At 39.8% G+C, this 23,765-nt stretch overlaps 1 protein-coding gene across 3 annotated transcripts in view; it reads right to left on the bottom strand.

Annotated features, from left to right (window-relative positions):
• The window catches only part of LOC126199866 (uncharacterized), a 164,497-nt gene that overhangs the window by 74,025 nt on the left and 66,707 nt on the right, over positions 1-23,765 (bottom strand). Inside the window, exon 1 of one of the 3 annotated variants that reach the window (XM_049936663.1) lies at positions 12,162-12,180. The exons of the other annotated variants lie outside the window; for them this stretch is intronic. The gene's annotated coding sequence lies outside the window, so the exon portion shown is untranslated. Of the gene's footprint in view, positions 1-12,161; positions 12,181-23,765 lie in introns of those variants that run through there. 3 annotated transcript variants of the gene reach the window in all.

Raw genomic sequence — 23,765 nt, 5'->3', positions numbered from 1 at the left:
GCTAAAGAACTAAGGTGTATCTTACATAGGTAATATCAGGTATTCATGCCAGGGCCAGGCCTGATGAAGCAGTATGTATATCGATTTTAACAGTTCCACATGAAGCATTCAGAATAAAACCACATCCTATCCCCGTCTCAAAAAGGGAAAGAGATCAAAAGAATGTTAGAGTGGGGTGGTCGAGAGAGCCCATATTAGTTATGCAGGTCCACTAGTAACTGTAAGAAAGATGGTTCTGTACGCATTACACTAGACGCCAGGGCTATTAATAAAATAATGCTACTGCAAGTAGATCGACCAGAACTACTGGAAGAACTAATGCAAAAGTTTGACAGTGCCAAAATCATGTCCAGTATTGACTTGACTGCAAGCATTTGGCAGGTGCCCCTAGACGAGGAGTGCAGAAAGTACACTGCGTTCATTTACCAAGGGAGAGGATACCAATTTAAGGTGATACCCTTCAGTTTAAAGATATCTACAGCAGCTATTATATGCATGTTAGATACGGTGCTAGGAGACCAACTGCTAGCAAAGGCAACAGTTTACATAGATGACATTCTAATCACTGCGAATAATGGAGAGAACATAACGCCTTATTGGAAGAGATCTTCACTGCATTCGAACAAAAAGGAATTAGAATCAACCTTGAGAAATCAGAATTTGGCAAGAAGGAGATTCGATTTCTTGGTCACATAATTTCAGCCTCCAAAATAAGACCCAATCCAGATAAACTCGAAGCTATTAAGAATTTTCCAGAACCGTTAAACACACTGCAGTTAAAACGATTCTTGGGTATTTGTGTATTCTACAGACGGCTTGCCATGAATCAGGCATTAAGTGCAAAAGCCTTGTTGGAACTTACGAAGAAAAATGCTGTGTGGATTTGGAATAGAAAATGTCAGGAGGAATTTGACAAGATAAAAAGTGAGTTCAATAAAAATATCACCCTATCTCACCCGGATTTAGGCCAACCTTTCTGTGTAGAGACGGACCTGTCTGAATATGGGCTCAGCGCGGATTTATTTCAAACAGCAAATAAGGAAAGAAAATACATCAGTTTTGTGAGGAGAATACTGACAAAATGGGAAAGGAACTATTCGGTCACCAAAAAAGAGGCACTGGCCATAGTGTGGGCATTCAAGAAATTTAGATACTACTTAATAGGGAGAAGAACACATGTGTACACAGATCACAAGGCACTAGCATTCCTGTCTGCCTGTAAACTGACCCATGGGAGGCTCACAAGATGGGCATTAGCACTGCAGGAATATGACTATGAAATCATTCATATGCCAGAACCAGACAACATCATGGCTGATACCCTGTCCAGGTTACCATTAAGTCTGCATGAAATGCAACAGGGTGATATGCAACAACAAGAAATAAAAATAATATACATGAAAGGATTAAGGTTCCACAAACATGTAAGGAAAGTAAGTCGAAACCTACGAAGAGAGCAAAATGAAGACGAAACCCTGAGAATGTTTAAAAGAAAATGGAGGGACAAGAATGAACCTAAAGTACGAAAGTATTATCTGGTACACCAAGGGGTTCTATATGGGCAAACAGACCCAGATTCCAGTAATTGGAAGGTCTGCTGGCCAGAACATGAGGTTCATGAACTAATATTACATATTCATCTCAGTTAGGGCCATTTTGGGGTCAGAAAATGCACCGAGAAATTGAAGGAAGCCTGCATTTTCAATAATATGGAGGGAAGAGTCAGATGATTAATTGAGGGATGTATAGTATGTCAGGAAACGAAAGTATCCAACCAGTATCTCAAGGGAAACGTATATCCAATAGTACCTATGGTATAATGAATATAGTGGCTGTGGACTTGTGTGGGTCAACCAGTGGATATATGTATGAATTTGTGTTGTGGAGTTACGTTCAAAATTTGTCAAGTTTTATCCTTTAAAGAAAAGTTCTGCCAAGGCACTGGCTAGCAGACTTAAACATGACTATGTAGTCAAAATAGGAAAGCTAGGTCATGTGATAAGTGAAAGTGGGCCACAATTGCATGCAAAAATCTGGAACCACACCTTGGAAAAACTGCAAATAAGGCCAATATATATCTCAAAGTATCACCCTTCACTGAATCTGTCAGAAGGAGTAATGCGGGAGGTTATCCCGCATGTATCGTTCTAAAAAGCACTCAAAGTGGGCAGAGCATATCAAAGAGTTTGAAGAGGTTATGAAGGAACCCCCTCATACCACTACTGGAATGTCGCCAATAGCGGTACTGACAGGCAAAATGCCTAGTAATATTCTCACAGAATCGATAACATTTCCAACAGGCCAGAATTTAACATGAGATCAAATCAAAACAGTAGCATTGCAGAGGATTAAGGACAAGGCAGAGAAGTGTAAAGCAAAAAATAAGAGTGACATAAAACCAGCAAAATTTCAAATCGGGGGCCAGGTACTAATAAGGACGAGAAGGAAATCATCCAAGATAGATGATGAAATTAAGAAGTTTTATGAAATATATAAAGGGCCATATAAAGTAATAAGGATGGCACATGCAAATTCTAGGGAGGTGGCTACGATCAAAACAACAAAAACAGGGGCATGTACAACACTGTTGACCTTAAACCATATATCAGTATTCAACCCCTAACGACCAACCTCGCAAGTCTGATACAGGATAAAGAGCAAGAAAACGAAACATCACCTAAGGAACAGGTAGAACACACCAACCAAGTAAGTGACATTGAACAGACAGGTAGGACGATGAACAGTTTTCAAAAACATACATGTTATGAAGAAAAGGAGGAGATGGATGAGAAAACGCCAGCAAAAATATTAGAGGGAAGAGTGGAATACAACATATACATAATAAGGAAAAGAATAACTGGTCAAAGGATTGATTGAAAAACTAGGTGTTTCACAAACACCAGGCACTCAAGTTATTGACAATATTATTACACTTTCTTTGCATATTGTCGTTATTCTTCTTCTTTTAGTCAGAACTATTTACTATCATCTTTCATTCTCCGCTATCCAACCTCAGAGTGTAATACTCCTTTTCAATGTAAGGTGTCTGACACACACCAGGTGCTCAGTCATTGGCAATATTACTTCTATTTCCCGTCATAGTGGCAATATTCCCTTCTCTCTGTCGGAATGATATTCTATCATCAGTCCGTTCTTCATCCTTGAACATAGGAACATGGGAATAGCGAGTAACAAAGGTAAGTGAGAAAAAGAGACGGTACAAAAAAGGAAAAGCTATCTATAAAAATGTGTTATCCTGCTGGGAAATGTTTAGCAAACTCTGAAATTATGTGATTATGACATGTAACGACCCTAAGAAACAGTCAGTACAACAAGGAAAAAGCTATTGTAAGAGTAACAAGGTATACAGAGACAAAGATATTATCCTGTTAAAAACAAATTTAACAAATTCTAAAAAGACACTGTGGAGACTGTGAACAAACATCTTAGCTCAGACATGGAAAATAGATATAAGTCTGTCATTCTGCAATTGTGCTTAGATAAGTGAACAGCAACGAGATCAAATGGTAATGAAATGCGAAGTGTTTATGTAGCCAACTGTATGTAGTATTAATATAAAAAAAAGCCTTCTTCCAATTGAGAATCGATCTCATGACGACTGCACAAGGCGTTCAGCACGCTACGTTTCGCGCTACAAGCGACAAAGTTTTCAGATTGAGTGTTTACTTACATCGAATTGAGGTTTCAAATGGCTCTGAGCACTATGGGACTTAACTGCTGAGGTCATCAGTCCCCTACAACTTAGAACTACTTAAACCTAACTAACCTAAGGACATCACACACATCCATGCCCGAGGCAGGATTCGAACCTGCGACCGTAGCGGTCGCGCGGTTCCAGACTGTAGCGCCTAGAACCGCTCGGCCACTCCGGCCGGCCGTAGCCAACTGACAAGGTAAGTCGTGACCAAAGGATAAAGAGGTAAGTGCACCAAAATATGGTGAAAAATTGAACTTACCTAAACATGGGAAGTGGGTCCAACCCCCATAGAATAAAAGAAAGAAAAGGTATAAGATAATGAGCGGCCGAGAACGTAATGGTTATAAGTTATGAAGTATAAAGATGATGAGGGACATACAAAGGTGTCCCCACATTCAGTATTGGCTAATGGTGACCCGTGATGTACCTTAAGTAAAGAAAAGAAGTATTGAAGTAAGTTAGAGGGAATTAGTAGGCTGCAGAAGAGGTAAAGAAGAAATGATAGGCACACTTACACTATCAGTCTGGTCATTAAACATTACAGAATAATACAGGTGAGAACTACTAACAGTGGAACAGAGATAGGCAATGCTTCACTTAAGACAAGTAAAACTCTTGAAATATGCACACATGAAGGATATAAAATGATGGTCTCTGATGTAAGAGTAGGAGAAGGTAATCCATACTATGTAAAAATCTTGACGCAAGTCAAGATAATGAGATAGTCAATGGTTCGCCAATAGAAACAAAATAAGAAAACAAAAAGGGTAGGCGATAAAGGGAACTGATCTCCTAATAAATTGTAAGAAGATGATGAAAAAAAAGTCGTACCAATAAAAGTGTCTTAGATTATTGTAAGACATACACGAAATGAAGGAATAAAAGATCAGTGGACAGGACCTGAAAACAGCAGTTGCATTGCTTGATCGCACAGAACCGACTGAAAAGAATGAAACAGAAATTGAAAAAAATGTATATCGAATGTTACTTGGAAGCTATGTTAAAATAGTATTAACTGCTGACTACATATATGTTCAAATTGTTACATGTAATCCATGGATGGGGCCTAGAGCGACGCAGAGCATAATAAAGCGGGACAGCCGGTCTGCAAAGCCTCAGCTATGACTACACACCACATCACTTGCTGTTCCCACACTCACAGGGGCGTCAGCACCACACTTTCTTCTCGTCTCCCAGCTTACCCCATCACGAATTGTACGTTTCAAAAATTATTTCTAGAGTAGTGAACTTCAAATTGATTTATGACCAATAGAACAGCCATAACATAGCCAATGCTTTAAAGTTATAAAAGTGAGATGGACGGCATTCGCTGACGGAAAAAAAGACGAAAAATAGTGACCCAGTGACTAATAGAACGGCAATTACATAGCCAATGGTTAAGGTACATGGTCTGCTACAGAGTAGAAAATAGGCATTATAAAATAAGATACACCAAATGGCAACTTGATAAGTTATTAAAAGCCCTTAGCTGGTTTTGTATTGGGTATGGAAATGATTAATGTGTAAATCTTTAGATGAGCTAAAAGGAAGTGGTATATGAATAGATGGTCCATCTCAGATGAGACAAGAGTACATCTGAATAAATATTTAATTTTAAATAAGGTATGTGTTATATAGTGTTCATTGTGTATTCAGAAGAGAATTAAAGCTAGAAAGGTGCCACTCTGAAGGCACCAGATAAAAATCAGAAGTACTGTTGAAGATAGAATACATACTCAATTTATCAGGACATACATCTTTATAGCTATATCATGTTAAGGATAGTGTAACGATGAGCACAGTAATCGATAACCAATGATACTAGAGTATGTACCAGATTCAGTAACACAAATGGTTAAAGATGTCAACCAAAGACAAGAGACACCCAACCGAGAATATTTCAGACTTAATCAAGGTCTTCGAGCATACTCAATTTTGGAAATAAAAGAAGGGGAGGAATGGATCCGTGTATTCTTTTCACTCGTTTATGCTTAGTATTACGCACTTTTATGCGATAGGGAATGCTCAGTAGCAGCCAGGCTACATGTACATCTGACAATTATGCGTCAGCAAGGAGCATTAATGATAATATCATTGGAGGCAATGTTGTGCAACCTCAGTAGGGACAAGATCCGACTATTCGGGAGTAGGGTCTACAATCAGAGACAGTGTTCCGAGACAAACTTCCGTAACAATGTCCGCAAATGCGACGTCAGATCCGCCTAGCAACAGCGATCTAAACGCCCATTGGCTGAAAGTTTTGATGTATATATGCGTAGGCGACGAGTGAAGTGTCCCTATTGCTTGAGGGAGAAAGGTAGGGTCTCTCTTGTCCGTCGAGAAGACAGCGCGAGTCAGTAACGAGGCGCTACTCAAAACGCACGGTCGAGTAACCGGGGGCGACTCAAAAATAACGGTCGCGAGTAAATATTCCAGCTGTTAACAAAGATATAAAGTGAAGGTATTAGTTATCAATGAACGTCACGTGTCGTGGGCAGTGTCTATCACGAGTATGGAAAGTGAGAAATGTGTTGTTAGGGGCCGGCCGGAGTGGCCGAGCGGTTCTAGGCGCTTCTGTCTGGAACCTTGCGACCGCTACGGTCGCAGGTTCAAATCCTACCTCGGGCATGGATGTGTGTGATGTCCTTAGGTTAGGTATGTTTACGTAGTTCTAAGTTCTAGGGGACTGATGACCTCAGAAGTTAAGTCCCATAGTGCTCAGAGCCATTTGAAATTGGTTGTTGTTAGGGTTTGAATATAACAGCGTAGCCAAGAGCTGCCATACTGGAAATTCTGTGACGTGTGTTTCAAAGTATTCTTTATTAAAACGAGTGTAGTACGAGACATATTAACATTTGACAATTGGCATCCCGACAACCCCACTTCAGCAGGACCACAAACCTACATTGAACCTGGCACCTGAGCACTACTACTGTGCGACGAGGGACTACCGAAGCAGCAAGACACCAGGTTAGTAATACAGAAACCAGAGAAGTAAGGCAGAGTCGCTTCCTTCTCGCTACAATGCCACAGAGAGCTTTGTAACGTGCGTCAGGAGAGTGCTAGAATGTGGGCGGTTGATCGACACGGGCACGTGGTTGCCACGCTAGTTACAGAAGCTATAAGCCCAGCACAAGAAGCAAACGCGCCTTACTCCGTGACGGTGCTATGGCAGTCATTATTGTGAACAGTTGAATTGTGAAAAAGAAAAGAAAATACACTTACTTTTGACTTACTTACTTACTGACCGGAAACTGTAAGAATATTTTATACTGTGCCTTATACAAATATGAGAAAATTTACTACTATTATAGTACGTAGACATATGTATCCATGTAAAATTTTCATTTCTCCTTTCTTGGTCCAATACATAAGTAAAAGGGATACATGACACATTTGTTCTTCGTCCTTTCATTATTAAGTTTTGCAAACTTTGCCATTAATATTGTAGGAATACACAAAGTCCTTAGTGGCTTCAAAAGAAAGGAAACATTTGTTTTTGGTGATACCATTAGTTGGGTATACTTGTGGATTTGACTGCCATTTGCAATGTCACTGGCCAAAGCCAGCTAGTGTTCATTGTTTGAGTAGTCGTTGTATTGTCTTTACTGGTACACAGTGCCATCTGAGCTTGTGCATGAACTACTCTTGTAACTGTGTGGAGTCTTTGTCTTTGTCTTTGTAATATGAAGATTCTGATGACAGCACAGATGTGCATCACCTTAAGAATCCACCAGAACATCCATACCCGACGAAATTATCCCAGTACATGATGTACAACATACCTTCGCCAACAATGTGTCACTGTTCTGCTCGTAAGGTTTGGCGTCATTATTAAATGAATTCCTTCTCCAGGTTTGTAGATAAAATCTGTATATTCGAAGAGTGTAATTTTAATGATGCACAGCACATTAATTTTTCACTGGGTGGGTGCCTCACTGTTTGAGGTACTATGCAACACTTCAACTGCACTGCACATTACCACTTTATCATAGCACCTTGGGACATTTAATTCACTGCATTATCATTTTTTCTGATTCACATGTTTTGATCAGCCATATTTGCATAGAACATTTACATACAGATACAAATACATGAAACTTAAAGCTAATTACAAAAGAACATATAGCTATTTTTATGAAGGATTAAAGTTTTTAAAACTTATGTACTTTTACAGTTAAATTGGGGGTCCCATTTAACATCACCTTACTAGCTAGTTTTGATGTGAACTTCCTTCTTTCTGAGAAATAGAAAAATGCCATTACAAGAGAGAAAACATCCGCAAAATGAGTGTGAAAATCATGAATATTGCTGTCATCATATATACAAGATTTCCACCACACATGAGGAAAGGATACGAAAAGACTTAATTAGTAACTTATTAGTCAGCTAGTTGTTAAATTTTGACTATTACTAGCTACCTTCATCTTCAAAAGTTATTCAACTTTCACTGCATTGGAAAACATCACTATATATATATATATATATATATATATATATATATATATATATATATATATATATGTGTGTGTGTGTGTGTGTGTGTGTGTGTGTGTGTGTTGCTAAGAACTTGTAATCTCATACCTTAGAGTAATAGAATATTCAGTAATGTGTTTATACCTTATGTATAATTTGACATAAAGAATTAATAAGGATATTGTGATACTTTCTTTCAAGTGATTTGCACAATAGCCTAATCATCATTGTGTTTGGTGCTCAATGACTGCGTCAGTATTCCATCACACAGGCTGTCATTACTACGACTTTTGTCTGTTCTTTCCCTTTCGAAGTAATGCAAAAGAGTTCAAGCCTACCGTCGTAGATAATTCTCATTACCACTTATACACAGACACAAACATACATACTTATAAACTAACGGAATAGGGGGGGGGGGGTAGCGGAGGCTTCTTGGGTACTTGCCACCTACAATTAATATTAATTTCAATTGGGTCGTGCATTCGCAACATACCCTATCCAGTGTTAATAATTACATAAATTCTTAAATATACGTATCGTCTCCCACGGCCTAGATAACTTCTCCACTCACATATACACATACATATAAATTTTGCAGCTACATACTTCTACAGATTGCTAGAAACTTCAATTTATTTGCTTTCCTAAGAACAAATCGCGCTATTACCTTCTTGTTTTAATATCTGACAGTGAATTCACCTGAAGTGACGTGTTTACAGGATCACATTTTGTATTGTGACTATTTAACTTACTTTGTAGCTTGCTCCTGCTCAATGTGCTGCGTCGAATCCGTTCATGTGTATAATTATCATTCCTTTCAGCGTTCTAGCAAAGTAGTAATTCAATTAGATAAAAGTTTTGCTAGCTTTAGTTTCGTGCAATTTGTAACTGAGTAACTTATGTTCATAGCAAACTTAGCATAAGGCGTCCTTAGATTAAGTAGGTGTAGCTAGCAGAATGCAAAGCGCACTTAGTTTTTGTATAACTCGTTCTTTTGTTCGCTTAGTAATCTCGTTGTATATAGTTTTGCTTCCTCTGTGTGTTTCTTTGCTTGTAAATACACACATAAAAAAAGTTTTGCATCACCCCAGTTCCCAGAACTCCTGAAGATAGACGTTGATTGTGGATATTGGATCACAGACACAGTCCCTTTGACTGTTCAGAGATGTCGCTAAATCCGCCCAGAGCCTATTAGACAGAGGGGTCCAATAGCCAGTTTCAGTTATTCCACTAGGAAGGAGGTACACGGCTCGTGTTGTCTGTAGTTCAACCATGCCTAGACGGCCAATACCACGTTTCGATCGTGTCCGCATTGTTACTTTGTACCAGGAAGGGCTCTCAACAAGGGAAATGTTCAGGCATCTCGGAGTGAACCAAAGCGATATTGTTCAGACATGTAGGAGATACAGAGAGGCAGGAACTGTCGATGACATGCCTCGCTCAGGCTGCCCAAGGGCTACTACTGCTGTGGGTGATGGCTCGGAGGAACCCTGACAGCAACGCCACCTTGTTGAATAATGCTCTTCGTGGAGCCACACGACGTCGTGTTACGACTTAAACTGTGTGCAGAAGGCTGCATGATGCCAGCTTCAATCCCAATCTCCATGGCGAGGTTCATCTTTGCAACCACGACACTGTGCAGTGCGGTACAGATGGGCCCAACAACAAGCCAAACGGGTCGCTCAGGATTGGCATCACCTTCCCTTCACTGATGAGTGTCACATATGCCTTCAATCGTCGGAGACGTGTTTGGAGGCAACCTGGTCAGGCAGAACGCCTTAGACACACACACTGCCCAGCGAGTGCAGCAAGGCAAAGGTTCCCTGTTGTTTTGGAATGGTATTATGTGGGGCCGACGTATGCCGCTGGTGGTCATGGACGGCGCCATAATGGCTGTATGATATGTGAATGCCGTTCTCCGATCGATCGTGCAACCATGTCGGCAGCATATTGGCGAGGTATTCGTCTTCATGGACGACTATTCGCGCCCCCATCGTGCACATCTTGTGAATGACTTCCTTCAGGATAACGAGGAAAATGACGTCGCTCGACAATAGTGGTCAGCATGTTCTCCAGACATGAACCCTATCGACATGCCTCGGATAGATTGAAAAGAGCTGTTTTGGATGGCATGACCCACGAACCACTCTAAGCGATCTACGCTGAATCACCGTTGAAGTGTGGGACAATCTGGATCAACAGTGCCTTGATGAACTTGTGGATAGTATGCCTCGATGAATACGGGCACGCATCAATGCAAGAGGACGTGTTACTGTTTATTAGAGGTACCAGTGTGTACAACAATCTGGACCACCACCTCTGAAGGTCTCTCTGTATAGTGGTACAACCTGCAATGTGTGGTATTCATGAGCAATAAAAAGAGCGGAAATGATGTATATGTTGATTACTATTCCAATTTTCTGTACAAGTTCCTCTTTTATATATTCCTTTTTTTAGCATTTATTTTTTTTTTATTCTCAGTCTCCTTTTTCTATAATATTGCTTCCCACTATCTTAATCCATTTCCTGTTTTACCTACAAGTTTACAAAGTATAACAACACTGGTGCTACATTTATTAATTCAAACAGTCAAGCTGTCAAGTGTGTCTTATTCCTTACAATAAATATGCACATGATTTGGTCCTCACTATTTAGAGTACTTATCACTGCTTAATACCACAGGAGAATGTGTTAGCATTAGCCAACAAAGTTCTATTTACACCATTTACTTTCAAATGAATTAAAAAATCTTTATATGAGTGATCAGATTAATTGTCCTTTTAGTTGCATGTGGTAATGCTTGCTGCTTCGTAGAAATCTGAACAGCGTATTGCTAGTATTTTGCAGTCCTGTGCATGGGCGAGATGATTGCTGTATTCTCCTGTAATTACATGAGAAGAAGAAGTGTGTGTGTGTGGGGGGGGGGGGGTTGAATGACCTTCCAAACAATCCCCTTTTCTGCCACGCCGTACGTACATAGTGCAGACAGTATTGTTGCATATATATGCCTACTATCGATGAATACCTTCAGTGCACAAAGCATTAGGAATGTTAACCTTTTCAAATAGTATTACAAACATAAATTCTCTTACAAACTAATTCCTTTCAAGTCATCTTACTTACCTTACTTTAAACTATATTTACAACTCAATCTATATATAAGTGTGTGTTTTCACATGGTTCCTTCACCTTCTTCCATTATATACGTCATTAAATGTTTCGCGTTTATATAAAATTTCAGGACACATCAACTGAATATTAACTTTGTTTGTCAAATGACCTTGGACGTTTACCTTTGCTTTCAACAAATCAACTGGAATGGGTTTTTCGTCAACATACAAAAGGCACTTACCTTTGCCTAGATCAATCTTTACCTGATACTTCTTGAAAAATTGATGCCTTACAAACAATTAATCATTAATTTTCGACTACTGAAAATGTGCACATAAATATGTTTTCATTTGTGTTAATAGCTATCTAAGTTTGCGGCCTGACAGCTTTTGGTTTACTACCCAGTGCAGTTATAATGTGACAATTTTGTACTGGTAAGGTTGCAATCTTCCGAGTCTTTCAGTCGCAACCAAGACTTTAATAAAATGGCAAAGGTAATGTAAATCAGAACACTGGGAGAAGTTGTGGTCTCTATAACAATTGATTTATTCATTCTTAACGTCACATGACAAAAGATGACTAAAGAAACGCCAGACAAACATTTTTATTTGACAGACACTTTCAATAATATGCGATCTATGGTTACCAAAGTGATCAGCTGGGGATCAACACACCACCCTAACCAGAACTAATCGCTTTATCTGACTTCGTAAATGTGAATCTGTGTATGGCCCAAAAACTACACTACTATCAAGTATCTATACTCTAATATTCCATAAAGGAAAATATGGTTCCAGGGAACAGGGTGCTGAGAAGAATATATTGGAGCCCTGCGGCGTAGCAGCCAGTACTTTACCTTTCTGTAGGTGAGGGCGGCACAGTGCGACGCTCACTGACTGCAGTCAAGGACACCGACAATCTGTTAGTAACGGCGCGCGCCCGGAAATATGCAATTACACGGCCTGATTCAGAATGCAGATACTTCCCTATGGCCCTCTGAAACCCCGGTGGATTCCAGTGTGCAGGTGGATCCGTTTGCTGGACTGCCAAACCAATTTGACTCCATGACACGACTATACGTGACAGAATATGTCAAATGTTAAGACAGCCAACTCAAAGCAAATAAGTACACCCACGCATAACTCGTTGTGTGCGTGATGCAAGAAGCAATATCTCTGACGTTTCAGATGGTGACTGGCATAGGCTCTAAGTGGAACACTAGCAAAGGACACCATCTAGGTAGAGACCTGCCATTCTTTACTAGCGAAGTGCCAGTACAAGTGTGTGAGCTTCTCTTTCTCTACAGCTTTCCTCCGCAGCTTGGTAGCATAGCACATTTACATGCTTAGACTACACCCACTTTAGCAAAAGCTAATCAAGAGCTGGAGCTTGGCATTCGAAGCTGGGAGACCGCCCCCCTGCTATGCATACACAGATTTGGCAAACCAGCGACATTAAAAATTAATTGGGAGAAAAGGAAAAAAGATTCAGCTTCACGCCCTCTTTCCCACGCATTTACGCCGTGTCTTTGCTAAAAGCATGACTTGGATGGAACCACAGCCCTCCATAAAAAGATCGTTATCTCCCCTGTTGCGTCCATTTCGAACTTTCCAAAGAACAGCCACAAACTCCCTAAAAGTCTTGTGCCTTCACAAATATGTTTTGTAGCAGAGTCTGGAAGCCTGGGCGCCACTGCCCCATCCCACGGAATTCGCAGGAACTCTCAGCCATCTCATCCGTTTTCTACCTAACAAGGGCCCATACTCTGCTTTATTGCCAGCCATTGGCCCTTATCAACCTACCTGGACGCAGCCGCCGACCGACTGGCGCCACCCAATGTGTCTGCGCAGTGAGACCGGGGGACTTGGCTGTCAGCAAACGTTTTCACCAGGTTCCACAGAAAAAAAGTTCGCCTCGGCTCTCAGCCGCCGTACGCTTTTACTGCCGTCGGCACCCTCTTCCTACGAACGCAGGTAAAGCGTACCACTACGCCTTCACTACACCACACAAGCAAGAGCGTTAAAATACTGCCAACCATTTCATCATATGAATGAAGTCAGATCATATCAAATGTAGCAACCAAGCAATAAAGATCACCTTTCCTATGAACATTAAGGAGCATGACACTATATGAAAGGTGAGAGTGCCCTGTAATCTCTCGAGGTAGCGAATTCAGTTTGTTCTGCAGCTCGTCAAATAGAATTTACGAAAATAAATTCGCCATGGCGCCAGTGTCTAGGACAGCCTGTAACTCTGTGTTCCAATTTTGACATTTATAATAACTTGTACTTCCTCCTCGAATCATTTAATATTACTCATGTCTTCATCGGTATAAACATTACCCCTCGTGTCATTCCTCTTATCATATCTTACAAAATAGCTATTCAAAAGCCTTTTGCCCCCACTTCAGTTCAGTCTTAGGCGGGGGCTTGGCATGTCCGATCGCTGCTTCCCTCCATCCATCACATCTGTGTGTATCATGGGTTCAGAAGTGTTTCACGTAAGGCCTTGTATTTGACCAGGAGCAGCATGACCGTGTTCTGGGTTTCTCCCACTCCCATAACCACTGTTATTATTGTAGTTACTCGGTGGTTGATTATTACTATTACCAAAATTTTGTTGTGGGTTGTCATTTGGACTATATGCTTTATTCCATCCATTCTGGTTATTACGGTGTTGGGGACTGCGATGTTGTTTACTGTAATCCCTATTGTTATGGCCTCTGTCACCGTTTCTTCTGTTGTTTCCGAAATTACGGTTCTCATTATACCCCTGAGGTGGTGCGAATGGATGATACATTTGTTGCACTTTACTATATTGGATGTAGTGGTTCCTACCTTTATTGTTGTTGTAGCTGCCCCCCCACTGTCATTAGTTGACTGGTTGGCTTGCCGGTAATAAGTTCAGCCGAAATTTTTTCAAACGATCTAACAGTATTAGGAAAGGATAGATTAACTACAGTTGGTGGTGCAGTATTTATTGCTGTCAGAGGTAGTTTGCCTTGTAGCGAAATTGAAGTAGACGGTTCGTGTGAAATAGTATGGGTAGAGGTTATACCTGATAATTGGACTAAACTATTAATTGGATCGTTTTACCGACCCCCCGACTCAAGAAGATATACACTACTGGCCATTAAAATTGCTACACCAAGAAGAAATGCAGATGATTCATTGGACAAATATATTATACTAGAACTGACATGTGATTACATTTTCACGCAATTTGGGTGCATAGATCCTGAGAAATCAGTACCCATAACAACCACCTCTGGCCGTAATAACGGCCTTGATACGCCTGGGCATTGAGTCAAACAGAGCTAGGATGGCGTGTGCAGGTACAGCTGTCCATGCAGCTTCAACATGATACCACAGTACATCAAGAGTAGTGACTGGCGTATTGTGACGAGCCAGTTGCTCGGCCACCACTGATCAGACGTTTTTCAATTGGTGACAGATCTGGAGAATGTGCTGGCCAGGGCAGCAGTCGAACATTTTCTGTATCCAGAATGGCCCGTACCGGACCTGCAACATGCGGTCGTGCATTATCCTGTTGAAATGTAGGGTTTCGCAGGGATCGAATGAAGGGTAGAGCCATGGGTCGTAACACATCTGAAATGTAAAGTCTACTGTTCAAAGTGCCGTCAATGCGAACAAGAGGTGACCGAGACGTGTAACCAATGGCACCCCATACCATCACGCCCGGTGATACGTCAGTATGGCGATGACGAATACACGCTTCCAATGTGCGTTCACCGCGATGTCGCCAAACACGGATGCGACCATCATGATGCTGTAAACAGAACCTGGATTCATCCGAAAAAATGACGTTTTGCCATTCGTGAACCCAGGTTCGTCGTTGAGTACACCATAGCAGGAGCTCCTGTCTGTGATGCAGCGCCAAGAGTAACCGCAGCCATGGTCTCCGAGATGATAGTCCATGCTGCTGCAAACGTCATCGAACTGTTCGTGCAGATGGTTGTTGTCTTCCAAACGACCCCATCTGTTGACTCAGGGATCGAGACGTAGCTGCACGATCTCTTACAGCCATGCGGATAAGACGCCCGTTGGGATCCAGCACGGCGTTCCGTATTACCCTCCTGAACCCACCGATTACATATTCTGCTAACAGTCATTGGATCTCGACCAAGGCGAGCAGCAATGTCTGGATACGATAAACCGCAATCGTAATAGGCTACAATCCGACCTTTATCAAATTCGGAAACGTGATGGTACGCATTTCTCCTCCTTACACGAGGCATTACAACAACGTTTCACCAGGCAACGCCGGTCAACTGCCGTTTGTGTGAGAAATCGGTTGGAAACTTTTCTGATGTCAGCACGTTGTAGGTGTCGCCACCGGCGCCAACCTTGTGTGAATGCTCTGAAAAGCTAATCATTTGCATATCTCAGCATCTTCTTCCTGTCGGTTAAATTTCGCATCTGTAGCACGTCATCTTCGTGGTGTAGCAATTTTAATGGCCAGTAGTGTGGTTGCTGAACAGTTCAAAGAAAACTTGAGTCTCATTTCAAATAAGTATCCCGCTCAGACAATTATAGTCGGTGGTGACCTCAGTCTAGCCTCGATATGCTGGAAAAATTATACTTTTAAAGCCTGTGGCAGGCATAAAACGTCATCCGAAATTGTACTGAATGCTTTCTCAGAAAATTATTTTGAACAATTAGTTCATGAGCCCACTCGAAGCGTGAATGGTTGCGAAAGCATACTTGACATTTAGCAACAAATAATCCTGGACAAATAGTGTGTATTGTGACGAATACAGGGATTAGCGACCACAAGGCAGTTACTGTTGGGCTGAATACCGTAACACCTACCCATCAAAAAGAAACGCAAAGTGTATCTATTTAAAAAAAGCTGATAAAAATGCTCCTAACGCCTTCTTAAGAGACAGTCTTCACTCCTTCCGTTCTGATCATGTAAGTGTAGAAAAGTTGTGAAATGTTTTCAAAGAGATAGTATCGACAACAATGGAGAGATATATACCACATAAATTAATAAATGATGGTACTGATCCCCCATGGTACACAATACGGGTCAGATCGTTGTTCCAGAAACAACGAAAAAAGCTTGCCAAATTTAAAAGAACGCAGAATCGCCAAGATTGGCAAAGTTTTAGAGAAGTTCGAAATATAGCGCGTACTTTAATGCGACATGCTTTTAATCATTTCCACAACGAAATTCTGTCTCGAAATCTGGCAGAAAACCCGAAAAGATTCTGGTCATACATAAAGCACACCAGTGGCAAGACGCAATCAATACCTTCGCTGCACGATAACAACGGTGAAGACACTGATGACAGTGGCACTAAAGCACAATTACTAAACACGGTTTTCCGAAACTTCTTCATCAAAGAAGACGAAGTAAATATTCCTGAACTCCAATCAAGAACAACAGCCAGGATGAGAAACATAGAATTAGATATCCTCGGTGTAGCAAAGCAGCTTAAAATCACTTAATAAAGTCAAGGCCTCTGGTGCAGATTGTATACCAGTCAGATTCCTCTCAGAGTATACTGATAAAATAGCTCCATATTTATCAATTATATACTACCACTCGCTCACAGAAAGATCCGTACCTAAAGACTGGAAAATTGCTCAACTCACACCAATACCCAAAAAGGGAAGTAGGAGCAATCCGCTGAATTACAGGCCTATGTCACTAACGTCGATTTGCAATAGAGTTTTGGAACATATACTGTATTCGAACATTATGAAGTACCTCGAAGAAAACGATTTATTGACACAGTCAGCACGGATTCCGAAAATATTGTTCTTGTGAAACACAGCTAGCTCTTTATACTCATGAAGTGATGAGTGCTATCTACAGGGGATGTCAAATTGATTCCATATTTTTAGATTTCCAGAAGGCTTTTGACACCGTTTCTCACAAGCGTCTTCTAACCAAACAGCGTGCCTACGGGGTACTGCCTCAGTTGTGTGACTGGATCCGTGATTTCCTGTCAGAAAGGTCACAGTTCGTAGTATTAGACAGAAAGTCATCGAGTAAAGCAGAAGTAATATGCGGCGTTCCCCAAGGAAGTGTTATAGGCCCTCTATTGTTCCTGATCTATATTAACGACATAGTGAGTAGCCGACTTAGATTGTTTGCAGATGATACTGTCATTTACCGTCTTGTAAAGTCATCAGATGATCAAAACGACTTGCAAAATGATTTAGATAAGATATCTGTAAGGTGCGAAAATTGGCAGTTTACCCTGAATAAAGAAAAGTGTGAAGTTATTCACATGAGTACTAAAAGAAATCAGCTAAATGTCGATTACGCTACAAGTTACACAAATCTGAAGGCTGTAAATTCAGTTAAATACTTAGGGATTACAATTACAAATAACCTAAATTGGAACGATCACACAGATAATATTGTGGGTAGAGCCCACCAAAGACTGCGATTCATTGGCAGAACACTTAGAAGGTGCAACATGTCTACTACAGAGACTGCTTACACCACGTTTGTCCGCCCTATTCTGGAGTATTGCTGTGCGGTGCAGGATCCACATCAGGTGGGACTGACGGATGACATCGAAAAAGTACAAAGAAGGGCAGCCCGTTTAGTATTATCGCGAAATAGAGGAGATAATGTCACAAGCATGATACGTGCATTGGAGTGGCAATCATTAAAACAAAGGCGTTTTTCGATGCGACGGTATCTTCTCATGAAATTTCAGTCACCAGTTTTCTCCTCCGATTGTGAAAACATTCTGTTGCCACCCACCTACATAGGGAGAAATGATCATCACGATAAAATAAGAGAAATCAAGGCTCACATAAAAAAATTTAAGGGCTCGTTTTTCACATGTGCCGTTCGAGAGTGGAACGGTAGAGAGAGACAGCTTGAACGTGGTTCATTGAACCCTCTGCCAGGCACTTTTTTGTGAATAGCAGAGTAATCATGTAGATGTAGATTACACCCTTCTTAAGCTTTCCACATTTCGCTCTTACAAAGGAATGATCCAGTTTTAAGGGACCAACATGTTGCTTGAGTTTGTGTACGTCCTCTGACAATTCTCTGTCAGTCGATGCAGTTTCAGCTACGTTTGTCTGCCTAGTCGTGACCAATCCAGTCAGATTTTTGTACTCATTTTTCAAGGCTTCTTACGCCCCCACTACCTTTCGTACTTTATGTTCCTTTTCAGTGTCTGATAACTTTTGGCTTAACTGCATATTCATACCAAAAAACTTCGTGTCAAGTGGGCTAGTGGTCCCTGATAGATCTGTATCCCATTATCAAGAAAAATTTCAAGATCACCAACTAATGTATTGATGTTTTTTGTTCTACCACACTGACACCATTACAAAGTTTTTGATCGAGATTGCGCGCGGGATTAGCCGAGCGGTCTTGGGCGCTGCAGTCATGGACTGTGGGGCTGGTCCCGGCGGAGGTTCGAGTTCTCCCTCGGGCGTGGGTGTGTGTGTTTGTCCTTAGGATAAATTAGGTTAAGTACTGTGTAAGATTAGGGACTGATGACCTTAGCAGTTAAGTCCCATAGGATTTCACACACATTTGAATTTTTTTTTTTTTGATCTAGATTGTCGACTTCTGTTCTGTTGCAACAGTATCGATTTTTGAAGTTAATTTTGTATCCAAGCTAATGATTTTGTTCGCTAATTTCGTATTATATTACCGCACCCCAGCAATTTATGTAGTTATTTTTGTGTTATTTGAATGTATACCATCAATTTCTGTATGTACACAAATGACTGCATTATAGCCATTCGTTACTGTCATCTCTTATTGGCAAACTTGTCGACACTTCGACATTTTCACTTTCACTATTATTAATAGTTATTTGTTGCGTGTTGTTGGGTTCCATTTTTGACTAACATACTTGATATTCGAATATATAAAAATGTTAAATTCTTGCAGAAAACTTTTTTTATATCTTTAGAAATTACTTTTTGTTCGCAACAAGGTGGTATGTAATTGTGGTACTGTTACATAACAAATACTACAAGAATACATGTTACAAGGTTGGACTTTGTTGTTTGCTGCAAAGGTTGGGAAATTGAACAAAGGATGAGATCATGGTGGAATTCCTCTCACATGCTTAAAATTCAACAATGCTCTTGATCCGACCTTGAACATTGTCTTATTCACGTTTTCTCGTAATGCAGAATTTTGTAATTTTCAGTATATTTGGAGTGTTTGAACGTTTCTTGTTTTCAGGAACTATTAATTGTCTTTTCGTCTTTTTTCCTCATATACCACAAATATGCAACAAAAAGTAATTATTAGTACAATGTACATATCCAATAATGGACTCTAGTTTTTATTGTAGTTGCACGTAAATGTTTTGGAGATCGCGGTCACTGTTAGGGCGCCATTTGTAAAATTATGGGAAAAGGATTTCGAAATGATGAGGGAAATATTATTTAGAGGATTGAATTTTTTAAGATTATTTTGGAATACATTATCAGATAAACGAGGGGTTTCGACTATCTGAGGAGTCACCATAGCCAATGAAGAAAAAATGGAATAATAAGATTTCGTTATGAATACACAGAAACAAAAATTAAAAATGTTCTTATATCTCTTCTTAAAATGATTTCTTGTACTACTTCAACACTGTGGTGAGACGTTGGTGTTTCCCTCCATTATTACTAGTGTCCTTGCAGATCCTCACGATCGTCCAAACATTTATGACGAAGTAATTTCATGGATTAATGAATAAATATTCAAACAACTTTTTAAAACTGTCCTTAATATATTTTCACACCCATCCTTTACGTAATACATTCACAAAGTTAATAATACTTGGCGAGTGTACATTTTTTTCACACGTCATCATATGCGTCTAGTCTCTTTCAGATCTCGATACAGACAGACCACTCCTAATTAATTAGCAAAGACCTTGTAAAAAATAACTAGACTCACTGATGGCGCTGCAGTCGCGGGATAATTTGAACCTTCGGCTGGACGCCATTATAGTGGTTGTAGTCGTGTTGTGTAGTATTGTTGTTTATGAAGACCCTGATTCAACGTTGTATATTTGTTGGGGCGTACATACAGATTATCAGTTACAGAGAAATTTAGAATTTACAAAAAAATCTAGTGTTTTACCCCACAAAATGGGGTGAAGTGTAGCCCTTTGCCCCATTTGAGATAAACATAGACCAAAAATGAAGACTGAATAATAAAAAGACTTAAAAATTGCCTGTAACATTGTTTTATTGTAGCAAAGTTATCCAGTAAAACACTGAACTTAAATATCACACAAATTTGAAGATAACACTTAAAAGACTCGTACAAAAAAAATTCTTTCTTCTCCATGAAATGAGTGTAACCTGAAAGAGTTCAGTGACTGAAGGTAAGCTCTAGGTATGTATAGTGTACCTCATTATGTCATCTGAAAAGGTTTTTGTGTTGTGGAACCATGCTGTGTTCAGCCCTGTTTTCTTGCCTAACACACCTTCATAGCCTTCTTGTCTCTGTATTGTATTTTTTTTTCCTGCACTTTTATGACTCTAAAAACTAATCAGCTGGCTGTTCGAGCTATATGCTTGATTTTTTTTTTTTTTGACATTGATGTAGTGAAAATTAACTTACACTGCTTTGTGTCTGTAGCATATTGCTTTCTTTCTGTGGTGTGTCTCTGTTTCTCAGCAATAATCTTTGCTTTCTCCATAATTCTATAACATTAACAAAAAATTAAACTTTTTTCTGTGTCCAGAGACATGTCTTCAGAGCAGGAGGATAGATAAATAGTTGTTATGTAATCATTGGTCAAATTAGGTTCTGGACTTTTTACTTGATGTTCAGTTTATCTGTCTCCTTTTTGATCTTCTTCTGACATAGGCATGGGAGAGAACGGCAGAGTTCTGACATTGCTCTGTTTTATTATTTAACTGTACATGGATTTTCGATTGAGGTTGTACAATTAGATCAGGACCACAGGCACTGAGGAAAAAAGCCAATTGTATAGTGAACAACATCTGAGAATCTATTAAAAGATAACGTAAATTATATTTCTTGTGTCTTCATTTATAGCTATTTAATACCTGAATATACTCACAATTTGTCTGTTCGAAAATGTTTAAGATGCAATCTTACTCATACACAACTAAGTATAAATACCAATGTATGACACAAAAATCTGGAAAGATAATAGTGTCAGAAACCATAACTCTATGAAGTCGATTATTATTATTATTGTTATCAAGGGGCTTTGTCAGCAGTCTTTGGTGATATCTTTGTTTAATATTACCAATTTAAACATTTTAATAGTTATTTGCTATAAATTCAACTTAATGGAGCATTTATTACCATACCATTGTCAACTGCAACAGTTGTTAACATAACTTAATTCGATACTTTTTCTATATATTTTTATTTACATAGATGCTACATTGGCGACCATATAAAAGTACTCGAATATTGTGTAATAATCCAATTAAAAATTTCTTCTTCATGCATAAAATCCCAACTCTAACCATACTGAGAGAACATAGATATATAAGGGTGAAAGGGAGAGAGTATATTTCAGATGAGGCAGAAGAAAATTTTCGTCGGATTTTAAAAGCCAGAATTTTCCTCTTACCACCAGTCACCTTTCTGCACAGAAAGAAGAAATTTTTTTAAAATTATTCTGTGCGCCTGAATTTCGTGTAGGTAGCAATCGTAGCTGTGTTGCTTATTAACAGCGTTAGCACATATAATGGCGACATTCCAGTGCTCCAAGCTTGCAGTAAATGAGGCGCCACTAATTGGTTTCAATTTATAACCAGGTACCATTATGTAGTATTCGGCAACAGTGAGAATATTTCTTACATAAAAATACAAAGTAACTTAGATTAGTATGTTTTTGCATAGTTAGACAGTTAATTATTATTCTGTGCATTTTAATTTATTATTTTTAATAAATATCTGTAATGGTGTCTGATTCTGATGATCACAAGCAAGTCATCAACCCTACTAGTCATATTGACAAGATGGTAAGATTACTTAAAAAGCAGACATAATGATGGGCACTTTCCCACAAACTTAAGAATAGACAAAAAAAAAAAAACAGAACTAGAACAAAAACTGTACAGATCCAGGGGGAATCGTCCACAAGGGAAGCGAACCACGTATTGCAGATTAACAAACTTTCTCTTGCTCAGCAATAAATCGCACGCATTCAGGACGAATCGTCTGTGGCACAAACAAACTTGTTACCACAAATTAATGAAATCTTACACACTCATGGTGAATCATCCATGGTGCAAGCAAACTTAGTAGTGCAGGTAAACACAGCAGAAAGAGTTAACGAAATTTCTCTCGTGCAGCAAGAAACTGAAAATGCTCAAAAACAAATCATACCAGAAAATGCAAAGGCTCATGCTGAATTAATAGGCAAACTGGAAGGTCTCGACACTGAGCAAGAAAAATTAATTACAGAACTGTTTAATCGCCACCAGAAACTGGTGAAGGAAGTAATAGTTAAATTACTGCAAGAAAAAGGGGAGAAACTCAACTAGACAAAAGAAAATAAGTTCTCCCATTGGGAGCGAGAACTGGAAGCATGATGAGAATCTACGGCCCATGAATTTATGCAGAAAACTGGCAAATGCGTCGGCGAAAATACTTCGAAACAACGTAAACGAACAGATATGGAGCGCAAAATACGAGTGCAAACCGCAACAGTGGAGGTTAGTGCTGTGGAAATGTCGCCAAAGGAATCAAAGAATGGCGTGAATCTGTGACAAAAGAGGTTAGCACAACAAAACAAGATACCATACGATAAAATTAATAGTTAACAGAGAGTGATAACTCATCTATTATTTCAGAAAGCACTGTTTCTGGACCTACTGGTATTTCCATGCAATATGCTGGGCCAGGTATAGAGCAGCAACCTAACATTCCTACTAACACAGAAGTGCACGGATAAGGTACTATGCCTCTCATTGCCAGAGCAATACTAGAGGAAAAATATTATTCTCTATCGGCAATTTTGCATGTTTCCGCCTGGAAAGAAACCCACTCACCCTGCAGTATTTATACAATCATTTTGTGGAATATTGTTGCCTCAGTCATTGTATAACATACAAAAGGTGAAATCTCTGGACCATAGATGCTACAGATACATAACAGACATGCAAGAATTCGACAGTCCTTCTTGGCCGGTGCACTCAAGAAAGGTTACGAAAGGCAGTATTTAACCCAGGAGCTTACAACGAATGACAAAGAAGTCTCCTCTGGTACACCGAAAAATATGTAAACGACATAAAGTACAGGAATGAGACAACCAAGACTCATGACATATTGCGGATTTTTAAACCCAAGCTCACAGTCGTAAAATGGGAGAAACTATTCAACGCAGCGGATGAAAATCTCGATGCGTTCCTATCGGTAGATGGCGATATCGATTTCATACACGAAGATTTGAGTGCAGCGCAGAGAACATGGCCCCCGCAGACAAATAATAATGTGCAAAGCCAAATGACAATGT

The sequence above is a fragment of the Schistocerca nitens genome, chromosome 1, assembly GCF_023898315.1.
Source record: "Schistocerca nitens isolate TAMUIC-IGC-003100 chromosome 1, iqSchNite1.1, whole genome shotgun sequence".
NCBI lineage: Eukaryota > Metazoa > Arthropoda > Insecta > Orthoptera > Acrididae > Schistocerca > Schistocerca nitens.
The sequence above is the reverse complement of the archived record's forward strand: the minus strand, read 5'-3'. Positions and strand labels throughout refer to the sequence as shown.